The 13,771-nt window shown below is 31.3% G+C and overlaps 1 pseudogene; it reads left to right on the top strand.

Annotated features, from left to right (window-relative positions):
• Window positions 1-5,836: 5,836 nt before the first annotated feature.
• LOC142317368 (neurocalcin homolog) overlaps window positions 5,837-13,771 on the top strand; it is a 52,639-nt pseudogene continuing 44,704 nt past the window's right edge.

Raw genomic sequence — 13,771 nt, forward strand, 5'->3', positions numbered from 1 at the left:
ATTGCATTTGATTACTTTTAGTTGCGATTTAAATTACTGAATATTTTAGATTTTTAAATATTTTTATAATCTATTACAGTATTTCTTGTGAAATTGAACGCATTTAAAACAAATGAGGTACAAGAACCGACATTCGGTGTAAAGCTGTTTTAATGCTTTTCTGATTCTGGTTACTTATTCTTATGCAGTGAAAAAAATAACGATCGAAGAAAAAGTGTAAAAAATTCAAAAAACCAGTATTTTATTACATTTTCTGCTTTCCCACACCAAAATCACCTCTCAGAAATATTTTTTGATTTGTTTTTATTTACTGCGTTAAATTGAAGAAATAAAATAATTCCACCGATAAATTTACGACTTAAAGTTATCTAACGTTTCTTTTTTAGGGGTGGGGGTGAATAATGAAGATTTTTAGTATCGTAATATTATTAATAAAAATTTAAAGAAACTTGAAATTTTTTTTAAATACTCCTAAATTTGATATCTTTAAAATTTCATCGATTCCCCCACCGACAATATCGCCTCCAAAGGTTTTTTTGGTCGCTTACAACAGTTGCACTATTACTATCCTTACGAAGATGAAAAGAAAAAAAATCGTTCAAAAAATGTGCGATAAATGAAAAGATAATTTTGTCGATTTCCGGGATAAGAGGGAGAATTTGGGGAGCAACGTTTTTTTAAACGGTAAGATAAGCGCGTACGCATGTACTCAAAAGTTTGAGAAAAATGACTCCAAAGACACTATCTATCTCATCCCCTGGAGATATTGGCCCCCAAACTGTTACCAAAAAATTGCCTAATATACATGAGTCTCTGAGTACCGGGTTTTATCAAAATCATTTTATCCATTCGCAAGTTATTAAAACTGAAACGCGTCAGTACACCCTCATACGTACGTATGAACATTATCCTCCGCTACTTTTTTGGGTTCCCTGGGTCATAAAACGTTGAGAAATGAAAAAAAACTCGTATCCCATTTTTTGACCGATTACCGTATTCACAAAAATCGTCATTCGTTAGTAATTGAAACGATTGGCCCGTAGTTGTTGAAATTAGTAAATACTGTTATTTCTTGCGACAGGCTACAAATGATCGGAATGATATTTTTTTACTCGACTTCCCGAAAAGGAGTGTAATGTATTTAGCGTGAATGTATGTGTAGGTTTCAAATCAGACATTATCTCCATCAAACTTTTTATTAACGTTTAAGTCACCAAAGGAACAACCGAATAGGTACCGCATTCGTGTAATTTGACGCCTTATAATTTTTCATTCTTTTGAAACAAAAAAGACACGGTATTTCCTTTAAATACAAATGACCTGAACCGTTTCAAGCATTTAAATATTCGGCCTGATTTTATAAAATCAGGATGAAATTATATTTAAAAAACAAAGATTTGTATTTAATCGGTTAAATGCCGAATGATGTATAAGAACAGAGGGACAACACTTTTAACACTTCTTCCGATGTGAATCGGACATAATAAACCTTTCTTTATTAACTATTTTCTAATCAGTAAATAAAGACACAGAATTTTAGTCCATCCGGTATAAGATACCCGTCTCAGAATTGTTTCATACCGACAAGAAGTACACGCTTAATAACACATTTCAGCTGCATTTCTATGTTGCTTACACGTACTGCTTGTAATTTCACGTAAAAAAATGTTACATCACGTCGAATATATATATATATTCACCACTCCTGATACTGAGTATATATATAGGAGAGTATAAAAGTCAGGAAAAGATTTTTGAAACTGTATGTTTGGAGTGTCGCTTTATATGGAAGTGAAACTTGGACAATCGCAGTATCTGAGAAGAAAAGATTAGAAGCTTTTGAAATGCGGTGCTATAGGAGAACGTTAAAAATCAGACGGGTGGATAAAGTGACAAATGAAGAGGTATTGCGGCAAATAGATGAAGAAAGAAGCATTTGGAAAAATATAGTTAAAAGAAGAGACAGACTTATAGGCCACAAACTAAGGCATCCTGGGAATAGTCGCTTTAATATTGGAAGGACAGGTAGAAGGGAAAAATTGTGCAGGCAGGCCACGTTTGGAAATTGTTAGGCATGTAGGATGTAGAGGGTATACTGGAATGAAACGACTAGCACTAGATAGGGAATCTTGGAGAGCTGCATCAAACCAGTCAAATGACTGAAGACAAAAAAAAAATAGTATTAACAACGGTTAATCCTATTTTATTAAGGGCATTTATAAGTGTGTCAGTCTGTCTGTTGTGTGTCCATCCCCCTTAGCTTACCATATAAAACAACACCACTAGTCCGAGCGAAGTCATTCCCTACAATAATAAGTAATAATGCGCTCAGGCACTGGAATGTACCGATCGCTAGCGGAAAATTCCGATCGGTTAGTACATGTCCCGTAGCGGTCAGGTATATACTTGTTATATATTATATATTTATTACTTCTACTTATTATTTATACTTGTAATACGTATTTATTTCTTTAATCGTTATATACGCGAAATATATGTTACTAATATATTTTTTAAATCTATTATAAACTCTAAATCTATTATATTTTTTAAATCGTGCAGCGTTTAAGAAATTCGATCGTAAAGATGGTTTATGCGATGTAACGAGAGTTATTGTTAGAGAAATGGCGAATAATGTTATAAAGTGCAACATTTTGACCGGAGGTGAGAAACTGTGTGTTTTCCAAGAATAACTTTGATCGATGAGAGTACAAAAGGGTTTTCATTGAACAGAATTCAGTTTCCTCTGCGATTAGATTTTGTATAAAAAAACCATTGAATCGGTCGACATTTATTTGAGAAGTTTTCTGGCACGGGCAATTGTTGGTCGCGTTATCAAGAGTAAAAGCACGGAGCGGAATGAAAGGGAAATTGTCTTCAGAGCGTAGAAATAAACGAGTGAAAAATGTTGTTTTTAGAGAAATTTTGGACGGTCTAGACCGATAAGTGGAACAGTGATTTTGGTTTATTGAAAAGAAGACTTTTTTTTTAAATATAATAAAAGAATCGCCTAAGGTTTTTTGTTTGTATGTTTATTAATACATTTATTTTGTATGTTTTAATATTTATATAATTTATAAATAAATTTAAATTATACTATACAATATCATTTCGTATAAAAAATTCAAACTTCCGACGCCTATGCCTCTCTCTTTTTCTGTTTAGCCTCCAGAACTGTCGTAAGGTGTTACTTGAGAGGATGATGTGTAATCTTGTACGGTCTCGTTCGACCGTTCCCGAGATGTGTGGTTAATTGAAACCCGACCGCCAAAGAACACCGGTATCCACGTTCTAGTATTCAAATCCGTGTAAAAATAACCGGCTTTACTAGGACTTGAACGCTGGAACTGTCGACTTCCAAATCAGCTGATTTGGGAAGACGCGTTTACCGCTAGACCGACCCGGTGGGTTATACTTGAAGAGCCAGACGCGTACAATCGAACCGGCAGTATAAATAGTTTTCTTTCTTTTTTCTATTTAGCCTTCGGGAATTACTGTTCAGAGGATGATTGAGGACGATATGTATGAATGTAAATGAAGCGTAGTCACGTACAGTCTCAGTTCGACCGTTCCTGAGATGTGTAGTTAATTGAAACCCGACCGACAAAGATCACCGGTATTCACGATCTAATAATCAAATCCGTAAAAAATAACCGTCTTTATTAGGACTTGAACGCTGGAACTCTCTACTTCCAAATCTGCTGATTCGGGAATACGCGTCACCACTAGACCGATCCGGTGGGCAGTATAAATAGTCTACAAGGATCCCGTGTAGTTAGCTGACGCTAATTTGCGGATTGGCGTTCTCTTAAACATGACGACATGTTTTTTAGAACGTGACCGCAACTCCGAGATTTGTAAAACGCCCTAACTTGCATAAATAGACTTATTCCCATCGATATGAGAACGGACCGCAATTACGTCGATGAAACTCTTGCACAAAACGTATTATTGTTTCATATCGTTACGTAAAGGATGAAAATTTATTTTTTGAAATTTAATTTAAACATTTAAATTGTTATACATTTTACAATTATAACTTTCTATTAATAAACATTATTTTATTCAATATAAACAATAATTTTATTATTTTTCTTCAGAATGAATAATGAATTTGTTTACATTTTAAACAAAAATATAATTTTAACGAGAGATATACCTTTAGAACACGATAAAAGTACTTGTTTACGTAGTCGAATATTTCTGCGTAAGTCTGTGTATTCATACTTTTTTTTACCGGCACTGAGATCTTAATTGCATATTCAATAAAATTTGCATTTCAGGGTTAAAGAAGTTTGACTTTATGCGATTTTTTTTTTTTTTAGTATGAAATAAGTTCCTTGTAACTATGTAACTATAAAAGAAAAATGTATTAATAATGATTTTATATATATATATATATATATTAATATATTCTCGTGTTGCCCGATCTCTCTGGCAAAAATGAAATCAGGCATAAAATTGTCAATCTGCGTAATTTATTTTTATTACATTTTTTTAGTTATTATAATTTACCGCATAAACCGGAAGATTGTGCGGTGAGTATATGAAACGGAAATATTTAAAATGTCTGACCGGATTTGAATCGGAGTCCAACGAATGAAAGGCGGAGATATTACCACTCCATCACGGTGATCGGAATTTTTGTAATCCATTTTAACAGTTATAAGTAGTTTACTAACCGATTTAACAAAGCGGGTTGTGGGGAGGTTGTCATTTTATTTACAATTAACTGCTTTAAAAAATTATATATAAGTTGGTTTAACTGCATCAGTAAGTGAAAAAAAAAGTAAATAAGTTATCTCATACGTCGTGATTAAATATTAAAATATTTACCTCTAATACATACATATTATTATTACATACATACATTTATTTAGAGAATTCTCTTTCTTATGACGGATTTTAAAATCAATTTCATTTTGCCATCTGTTCTTATTTATATTCAAGTCTACAGTTCGGAAATGTGAATTTAATCCTAACGACCTAATAAAAAAGGTTTATTCGAGTTTAATCTTGTTTACAAAAAGTCACGGTGGTATTAAAAGATAATTGGATGGATTTATGCGATTACATAATACAGATGATGAAAGATTTGAAAGTTCCAAACGTAATAAATTCGATTTATAGAAACTGAACTTACATTTATTTTTCTTTAAAATTTCATTAATATATTAAATATCTTCTGTTTTTGTAGAGAGTTTATATTTAATAGAGAAATTTTATAGTTAAAAAAAAAAATTATAAATATTAAAATCTCGACTAATTTTCAAAATTAATATGTGGAATTTATAAAAATATTAGAATTAATAATTCTCTACTTTTGAGTTAATTTTATAATTATATATAATTTGAAAAAATAAATGAATAAATCTAATCGTAGAAATCTATTTGCAGAAGTAAATATTTCAGAATTGTTTTCATTTTGAAAATTATAATAAAAGAAAGAGCATATTCAAATTATATAAATATTTTATTTATTTATATTATTTTAAATTAATTATTAACTCGTAGTAGTCGCCTAAAATATTAGTTGAAATTACAGAAAATTCGAGTCATGAAATGTAACCTTTTGTTAAGTATTTACAAAAGACATACCGAAAAGTTAGGTTTCTTTCTTGACGTTAATATCTTTTTTGTTAAGAACGTAATAGTAGCCTGAAGTTTGGATTGCGTTCCGATCCGATGGAGGGTTTGTCGGTAGGGGCCTGATGTGCTAATAAACTTAGTAGACTGAATTTACTGTCGAACAGTTATATTACTATGCTGTATCGGACTACAACGTTGCCGCTCTGCTGTCTATTAGAATCACGCCACCCAGTTGCCGGCTGCGATAGGAATCAACAGGCGTGTTACCGTTCGAAACTCAAACGCATATCTGTGTATTTATTTCATTGTGTATTTATTTGTTTACCGGTTATTTTGTCTGTGAGTTGGTATGTATTTGCTTTTATTTTTTTTTAGTGATGTGCAAGTTTGCTACATTAAAATAAGTTATCTAGCGGTTGTTTTCAGTTGTAATTTCGTTTTTTTTTAACCAGTTTATATAAATGTTTTGTACGTAAATGTTGATACTTAAATGATATCTTCGCTAATATTGTTTTCATTGTAAGGTTAGAAAAGACTAACATTTGCTTTTAATTAAGTCTAATTAATTATTGATTTCAATTAATATTTTTAATGAAAACATTTCTTTAATAACCCAAAAATATTTTAACGATGAACAAACTAATTAATATTGTGTATAAGTATGAATAGGGTTAGGCTAAATACGATTGTGACATGGGTTTCGAGTCTAAAAAATAAAAAAATAAAGTTATTCAAAGTTATAAATATATAAATACAGATAAAAATATTTTACTGCATTACGATAATAACCCTTTAAAAATAGTGTAACTGCATTCAGCTAATGATAAGAATCTATCGCTAGTTTTGTTATAAATTAAGCGCGTTACAAAATACCCGTAAATTTAATGAATTCATGTTACAAATAGAATTACTAACATGTATTCTAAAATTTATGAAAAAATATTAATCTTTTCAGTATTAATATTCGATTCTTCAGATTTTTAGTTAACAATTTTTATCGTTACCGTTATATCTTCATCTATTTAAAGATTATTAAATATTTTATTATAAAAAATAAATTAATAAAATAATCCGATGATTTTGCTTTAAAAGAATAAAAATTAATAAAAATGAAGAAACTTGTATTATTTTACATTCGTTTCAAAATAATCTGCCGATTAAAACAATTTTATTATTTCCTTTTTTTTACACGACTGCCCAAAAATGAGAATATATTTACGGTGTATGTATGTATGTTTGTTCCATAGTAGCAGCTCAACGGCTGAACAGATTTACATGTATGACCCCGCGTTGGAATCCTTACGTTACCGGGAGTGTCATAGGCTATATAAATATATATATGTATATATATATGTATATATATTAATTTCTCAAACACGGTACCGCTGATATATTAAATAAGTAAATTAACAATTAATATAATCCACCTTACCGTTCTCTTAGATCTTTCGGCTTATTTGGAAGCCACCATCAGGAGTTAAAATTAATGCGTTTGTCAAAGTTTAAAAATCACAGTTAAAATTTAAAAACGGTCGTGACTGTTCCGATCCTAATAGTATACTTTAACTGTTTTTAAATTTTTACTATGTTTTTTTAAATTTTGACTTTAATGCATTAATTTTACCTTCTGATGCCGGCTTCCAAGTAAGCCGAAAGTTCTAGAGTACATATCAGCGTGCTAGCAAGGTGGATTATATTAATTATTAATTTATGTTTATAAACGTTTAAGAAAAAAATCATATTAATTTTGTTCGTCATGCAAGCACGTGTTTCTCCTTCATCTTATACCGTATACAAATACTACATATACGATTACCCAAAGAAGAACGTAATGTATTTAAGATGTATGTATGTTTGTTCCACCGTAGTCGCCCAACGGCTGAACCGATTTACATGTATGACCCCGCGTTGGAATCCTTATGTTACTGGGAGTGTCATAGGCTATATATGATGTTTAAATAAATATAAAAAGTTTTAAAAAAAATTATGCTATATACAAAAATTATTAATACAAAATTGTCACCCGTACGCTTTTTGATTATATTAAAGTGCAGTGTATTTTTTTTTATTTTATAGATAATTTGTCTCCCTTAGCTAAAGATAAGATTTACTCGTATGTTATACTACGTACAAAGCAGGAACTATATTACGCATAGCGATTGAAAATAATCAGGTTTTATTTTTCTCTATTTTTTTGTTCTTCAGAATTTTTTTTCCCAATATTTGAGGGAAAAAAGGAAACATATTTAGCGACTCTATTTTATTATTAAACTTACCCGACCGATTTTGATTTTTTTTATTATAATATGATATGATATATTGCTTTATTATTATTATTTATTTTTTAAAATTAAATGTTTGTGATTTCCCAGCGCGGCGACCACGATGCTTTACCAGCAATTCTGTTAGTTTTTTTTTTGTCTTCAGTCATTTGACTGGTTTGATGCAGCTCTCCAAGATTCCCTATCTAGTGCTAGTCGTTTCATTTCAGTATACCCTCTACATCCTACATCCCCAACAATTTGTTTTACATACTCCAAACGTGGCCTGCCTACACAATTTTTCCCTTCTACCTGTCCTTCCAATATTAAAGCGACTATTCCAGGATGCCTTAGTATGTGGCCTATAAGTCTGTCTCTTCTTTTAACTATATTTTTCCAAATGCTACTTTCTTCATCTATTTGCCGCAATACCTCTTCATTTGTCACTTTATCCACCCATCTGATTTTTAACATTCTCCTATAGCACCGCATTTCAAAAGCTTCTAATCTTTTCTTCTCAGATACTTCGATCGTCCAAGTTTCACTTCCATATAAAGCGACACTCCAAACATACACTTTCAAAAATCTTTTCCTGACATTTAAATTCATTTTTGATGTAAACAAATTATATTTTTACTGAAGGCTCCTTTAGCTTGTGCTATTCGGCATTTTATATCGCTCCTGCTTCGTCCATCTTTAGTAATTTTCCTTCCCAAATAACAAAATTCTTCTACCTCCATAATCTTTTCTCCTCCTATTTTCACATTCAGCGGTCCATCTTTGTTATTTCTACTACATTTCATTACTTTTGTTTTGTTCTTGTTTATTTTCATGCGATAGTTTTTGCGTAGGACTTCATCTATGCCGTTCATTGTTTCTTCTAAATCCTTTTTACTCTCGGCTAGAATCACTATATCATCAGCAAATCGTATCATCTTTATGTTTTCACCTTGTACTGTTACTCCGAATCTAAATTGTTCTTTAACATCATTAACTGCTAGTTCCATGTAAAGATTAAAAAGTAACGGCGATAGGGAACATCCTTGTCGGACTCCCTTTCTTATTAGGGCTTCTTTCTTATGTTCTTCAATTGTTATTGTTGCTGTTTGGTTCCTGTACATGTTAGCAATTGTTCTTCTATCTCTGTATTTGAACCCTAATTTTTGTAAAATGCTGAACATTTTATTCCAGTCTACGTTATCGAAAGCCTTTTCTAGGTCTATAAACGCCAAGTATGTTGGTTTGTTTTTCTTTAATCTTCCTTCTACTATTAATCTGAGGCCTAAAATTGCTTCCCTTGGCCCTATACATTTCCTGAAACCAAATTGGTCTTCTCCTAACACTTCTTCCACTCTCCTCTCAATTCTAGTATAAGTATATAGAATTCTAGTTAAGATTTTTGATGCATGACTAGTTAAACTAATTGTTCTGTATTCTTCACATTTATCTGCCCCTGCTTTCTTTGGTATCATGACTATAACACTATTTTTGAAGTCTGATGGAAATTCCCCTTTTTCATAAATATTGCACACCAGTTTGTATAATCTATCAATCGCTTCCTCACCTGCACTGCGCAGTAATTCTACACGTATTCCGTGTATTCCAGGAGCCTTTCTGCCATTTAAATCTTTTAATGCTCTCTTAAATTCAGATCTCAGTATTGTTTCTCCCATTTCATCCTCCTCAACTTCCTCTTCTTCCTCTATAACACCATTTTCTAATTCATTTCCTCCGTATAACTCTTCAATATATTCCACCCATCTATCGAATTCTGTTAGTATTTTATTGATATTAATAGTGATCTAAATCAGCAGAATATTTTAAAAAAGATAAAAAAATATTTTGGATTTTGATTCCCAATTCCTGTACACCCAACCGTGGATGAATTTATCTGTTTTAATCCGTATACAGATTTAACTAATAAATTATTAAATATCGTTTGACATTTTAAGTATTATTTTGAATTGTGTTTGTTTTTTTTCTGTATAATATACGTAATGACGTATTCCGGCATTCCATTTTTTACTCGTTAGTTCTATTCGTCTCTTACCTTTTCGTAAGTAATTTAATATTATTTTTCCCTTTCAGAAGTATAATTTTTTTGGATTACAATCGTTTCAATTTTTACTCTATGCGTTTACTAGCTTATAAAGTAGAAGGAAGAATCGTTTTTTTTTTTTTTTTAGTTAAAATTAATCTTAATTTTTATACATCGTTGATAAAATTCTTTAATTATAATATAATAATAAAATAAAAATCAACATTACCGATAATTTATATTATGTCTAGTACTTTCGGTCGTTCGACCATCCTCAGGAGAGAATTTTTCTGATTTAAAACATTAAAATTAAAAACGTAGATTATAAAATATTAAAATCATAAAAATCGGTGAACTGAGACAACAGACACTCTTACGTTACGGGCGTACATACTTTTATGCGACGACAACCAACGTGATCGACTCAAAGTACAAAATATAAATTGTCGGTAAGGTTGATTTTTGTTTTATTTTTGTAACTGATTTCATGTACCGACGGTTCCACGTTTGAAAAATTTAATTTAAAATTCTTTAAACGGGCTACTGTTTTTAAGTTGATTTCATAAGAAGGCTAGTTGTTTTATCGGGTACCATGATTCGACTTCCGGAAAATTTCGACACATCTTCCCGTTCCCGCAGACCTCAAAACCACCGTCAGCTCAATAGTATTTTGAGCTGATGGTGGTTTTGAGCTTTCTTGTGGACACGATAACTGCCGTAATTTTGCGCCATTCACTTTCAGATTGTTCCCTAAAAATAGCACAACGAAAAATCTCGGTCGAGTTCGTTAACGGCCAAAATCGGACCGTGGGGGGCTTTTTCGAAAAAAGAAAACAACAAAATATCGTTATAACTTTCTTAAAATGTCTTTTTAACTTTTTTATCCGTTTCAATTTATCCTAATACAAAATTCAAAGTTCAACGCGACATAACGATCTGTAATTTTGTAAACGTTAACCGTTATTTATGATCATTTTTATCTTCTTATAAATAAATAGAGATAATATAAAATGTTCATTTGTATTTTACACAATCTATTAGGAAGATTTCATAAGAAAGCTACCTATTGTAATCGGTACCGTGATTCAACATATTCGGAAAATTTCGACATCTTCGCGTTTCACATCTCCAGACCCCAAAACCACCGTCAGCTCAAAAGTTATATATATATATATATATATTTCACTTTCTTGTGGACATGATAACTGCCGTAACTTTAGGCCAATCACTTTCAAATTGTTTCGTAAAAATAACTTGTCAGAAAATTTCGGTCGAGTTCGTTAACGGCCAATCGAACCAGGAAAATGGAGACGGGAAGGGGGGCTTTTTAGAAAAAACAACATATCGCTATAACTTTCTATAGTAAAATATCGAATTCGTTTAAAGCGCCTACTATTCTTCGGATAAGGGCCTAAAACGAACGAAGTCAAGTTTCTGATATCGCAGATTTAATAATTAAAATACTGTATAAAATTTTTAGACCTTATAAATTTATAACCTTGTAAGAATAGGATTTTGGTTTTACACAAAGAAGAGTAGCTTAAGTTATATTTTAAAGCCGGTTTATAAAATTTGTTTAAATCCATCTGCAATTCATCGTCGCTTTCACTTCCAGACGTTACGATTAGATTATTTGCAAAGAGGAAAGCGTTCAAACGCTCATCAGAACAGGTCGCGAAGGAAAATTAAACGATTCGATTTTTCATACTTTTCTTATAACCGATACCAACCATTTTTCTTTGAGATTGTAAGGGAAATTCATTAACGATAAATTACTTTGTTCTTGTTTTTCTTGCACGCAATCTGCTGGTTATAAGAGCGTAATTTCCATCGTAAAGGCTTAAAACAAAAAGATGAACTGTATAAAGCCGAAACGTAAATTTTATTACTTTTCTTAAGAGAAACTGGATACTTCAGATAAAACTATAAGAATCTTTTGAAATACATTGAAAAAAATAAAGTATTTATATTTTTTCCCGTTTTATATTTATTGTTATGAAGCGTTATATATTGTACTCGCATACTGTAACTAGTGATAAAACTCTTCGTCTCAAATAAATTTTTAACAGCCGATTTTCCAAGTCGAAGGATTTGAGGTTCAAATCCTAGTAAAGATTGGTCGGTAAATTTTATACGGATTTGACTATTAGTCGTTGGAAAACAGTATACTTTGGCGGTTGCGGTTCAATTAACCTCAAATCTTAGAAACGGTAGGCCTAAGTGTGTACGGTTTTATTAAAATGATGTTTTAATATTTAATAAATATATATTTTTGATTACGTTTTTAAAGCGATTGGGACTTTGTTTTCGCAATATTCTGATAAAATTAGGATTATATTACGAGATAATAATAATCGTAATATATATCGGCAGTTAAATTTATCGTTGTATATTTCGTAACTTTTAATGAATATAAATTAAAATAAATGAATAATCTTATTTTTACGCGACTGCCCAAAAAGGAGTGTAATGTATTTAAGATTTATATATGTATGTTTGTTCCACCGTAGCAGTTCAACGGCTGAACCGATTTAGATGATGACCCCGTGTTGGAATCCTTACGTTACGGGGATTGTTACAAGCTATATATATTTAAATAAATTTAAAAAATTAGAATTATGCTATATACAAAATTGTCACCCGCACGCTCTTTAATTATCCTACATTAAAAAGCTGCGCTTGTCAACTGTCTTATTTTTTGGGCAGTCAAGTTCTTAAATTTTTAATATTTATCTCTTGTTTCTTTATGTAATTTATTTTGTTAATGAATGCGGTTAATCCATTTAAAAAAAAAAATATTTTCGGTTAATCTTTTTTATTAAGTTATAGAATATTGTATTTTGCATATCGTACAGTATTATTATTATTATTATGCTTTTACGGCCAACATGGGACCACTTAAGTCAATTTTAGTTGGATCTTTTCTGAGAAAAGCGTGTTATTTTACTCTTTTGAGCTGCCCAGTATTTCTTCATCCGTTCAGATCTTGCTTTCTTTTCTTCATCCGTAAACACCCTCTTCGTTGTATTTTGTCGTTTGTTTGTCTTTTGTTTAAATCTAATGCTTTTATCTTTTAGCTTTGTAATTTTTCCAGTTTTATTCTGTAGGTCATTCAGCAAATTCCCAATTCTTTCATATCTTCTCTAATTTCTTTGATCCATCCTACTTCTAGCTTTTGGAACCAGAGCTTTTCAATGATATTTCTTGACGGTCTTGTTTGCGGTGTCCTTATGAGATGACCGAAGAAAGAGATTCTTTTTTTCCGCATAGTATCAGTAACAGGCTCTATTTCTCGATACACCACCTCGTTTGGCACAATCCACCATCGGCCTTCTTTTTGGTGTTTTTTATCGATACACGTTCTGACAATTCTCCTCTCTATTTTCAGAATTTTTTCAATTCGGTTTTTCTGAGTGATTTTGAAAAGGGTCTCGCTTCCGTAGGTGACTTCTGGCTGTACTACAGTTTTAAAATGTTTAAGTTTTGTTTTAGCAGAAAGGCATTTTTTGTTATATGTTGACCGAGTTAATTTTTGGGATTTAATCATTTTATTTGTCCTGTTTTGCCATGTCACTTTTTCATTTAAATTATAAGTTATTATTTCCCCTAGATATTTAAATTGTTTTACTATTTTAATTTTCTGATTGTTTACCGTAATGCGCTCTATTACCAGAGGATCTGTGGCCATTAGTTCAGTTTTTTCGAAAGAGATATGAAGCCCTATCTTTTGTGCTAGGTTTTGAAGGCTCATGATTTGTGTTTTGGCTTCTTGAATATTATTTGCTAAAAGAGCGATGTCATCTGCAAATCCTAGGCGATTTAGTGCGATGGAGTTTTTCTTAGTACCCGTTTTTATATTTTTGGGATTTATTTCATACCATTT

This window comes from Lycorma delicatula, chromosome 1, assembly GCF_047948215.1.
Source record: "Lycorma delicatula isolate Av1 chromosome 1, ASM4794821v1, whole genome shotgun sequence".
Lineage (NCBI taxonomy): Eukaryota > Metazoa > Arthropoda > Insecta > Hemiptera > Fulgoridae > Lycorma > Lycorma delicatula.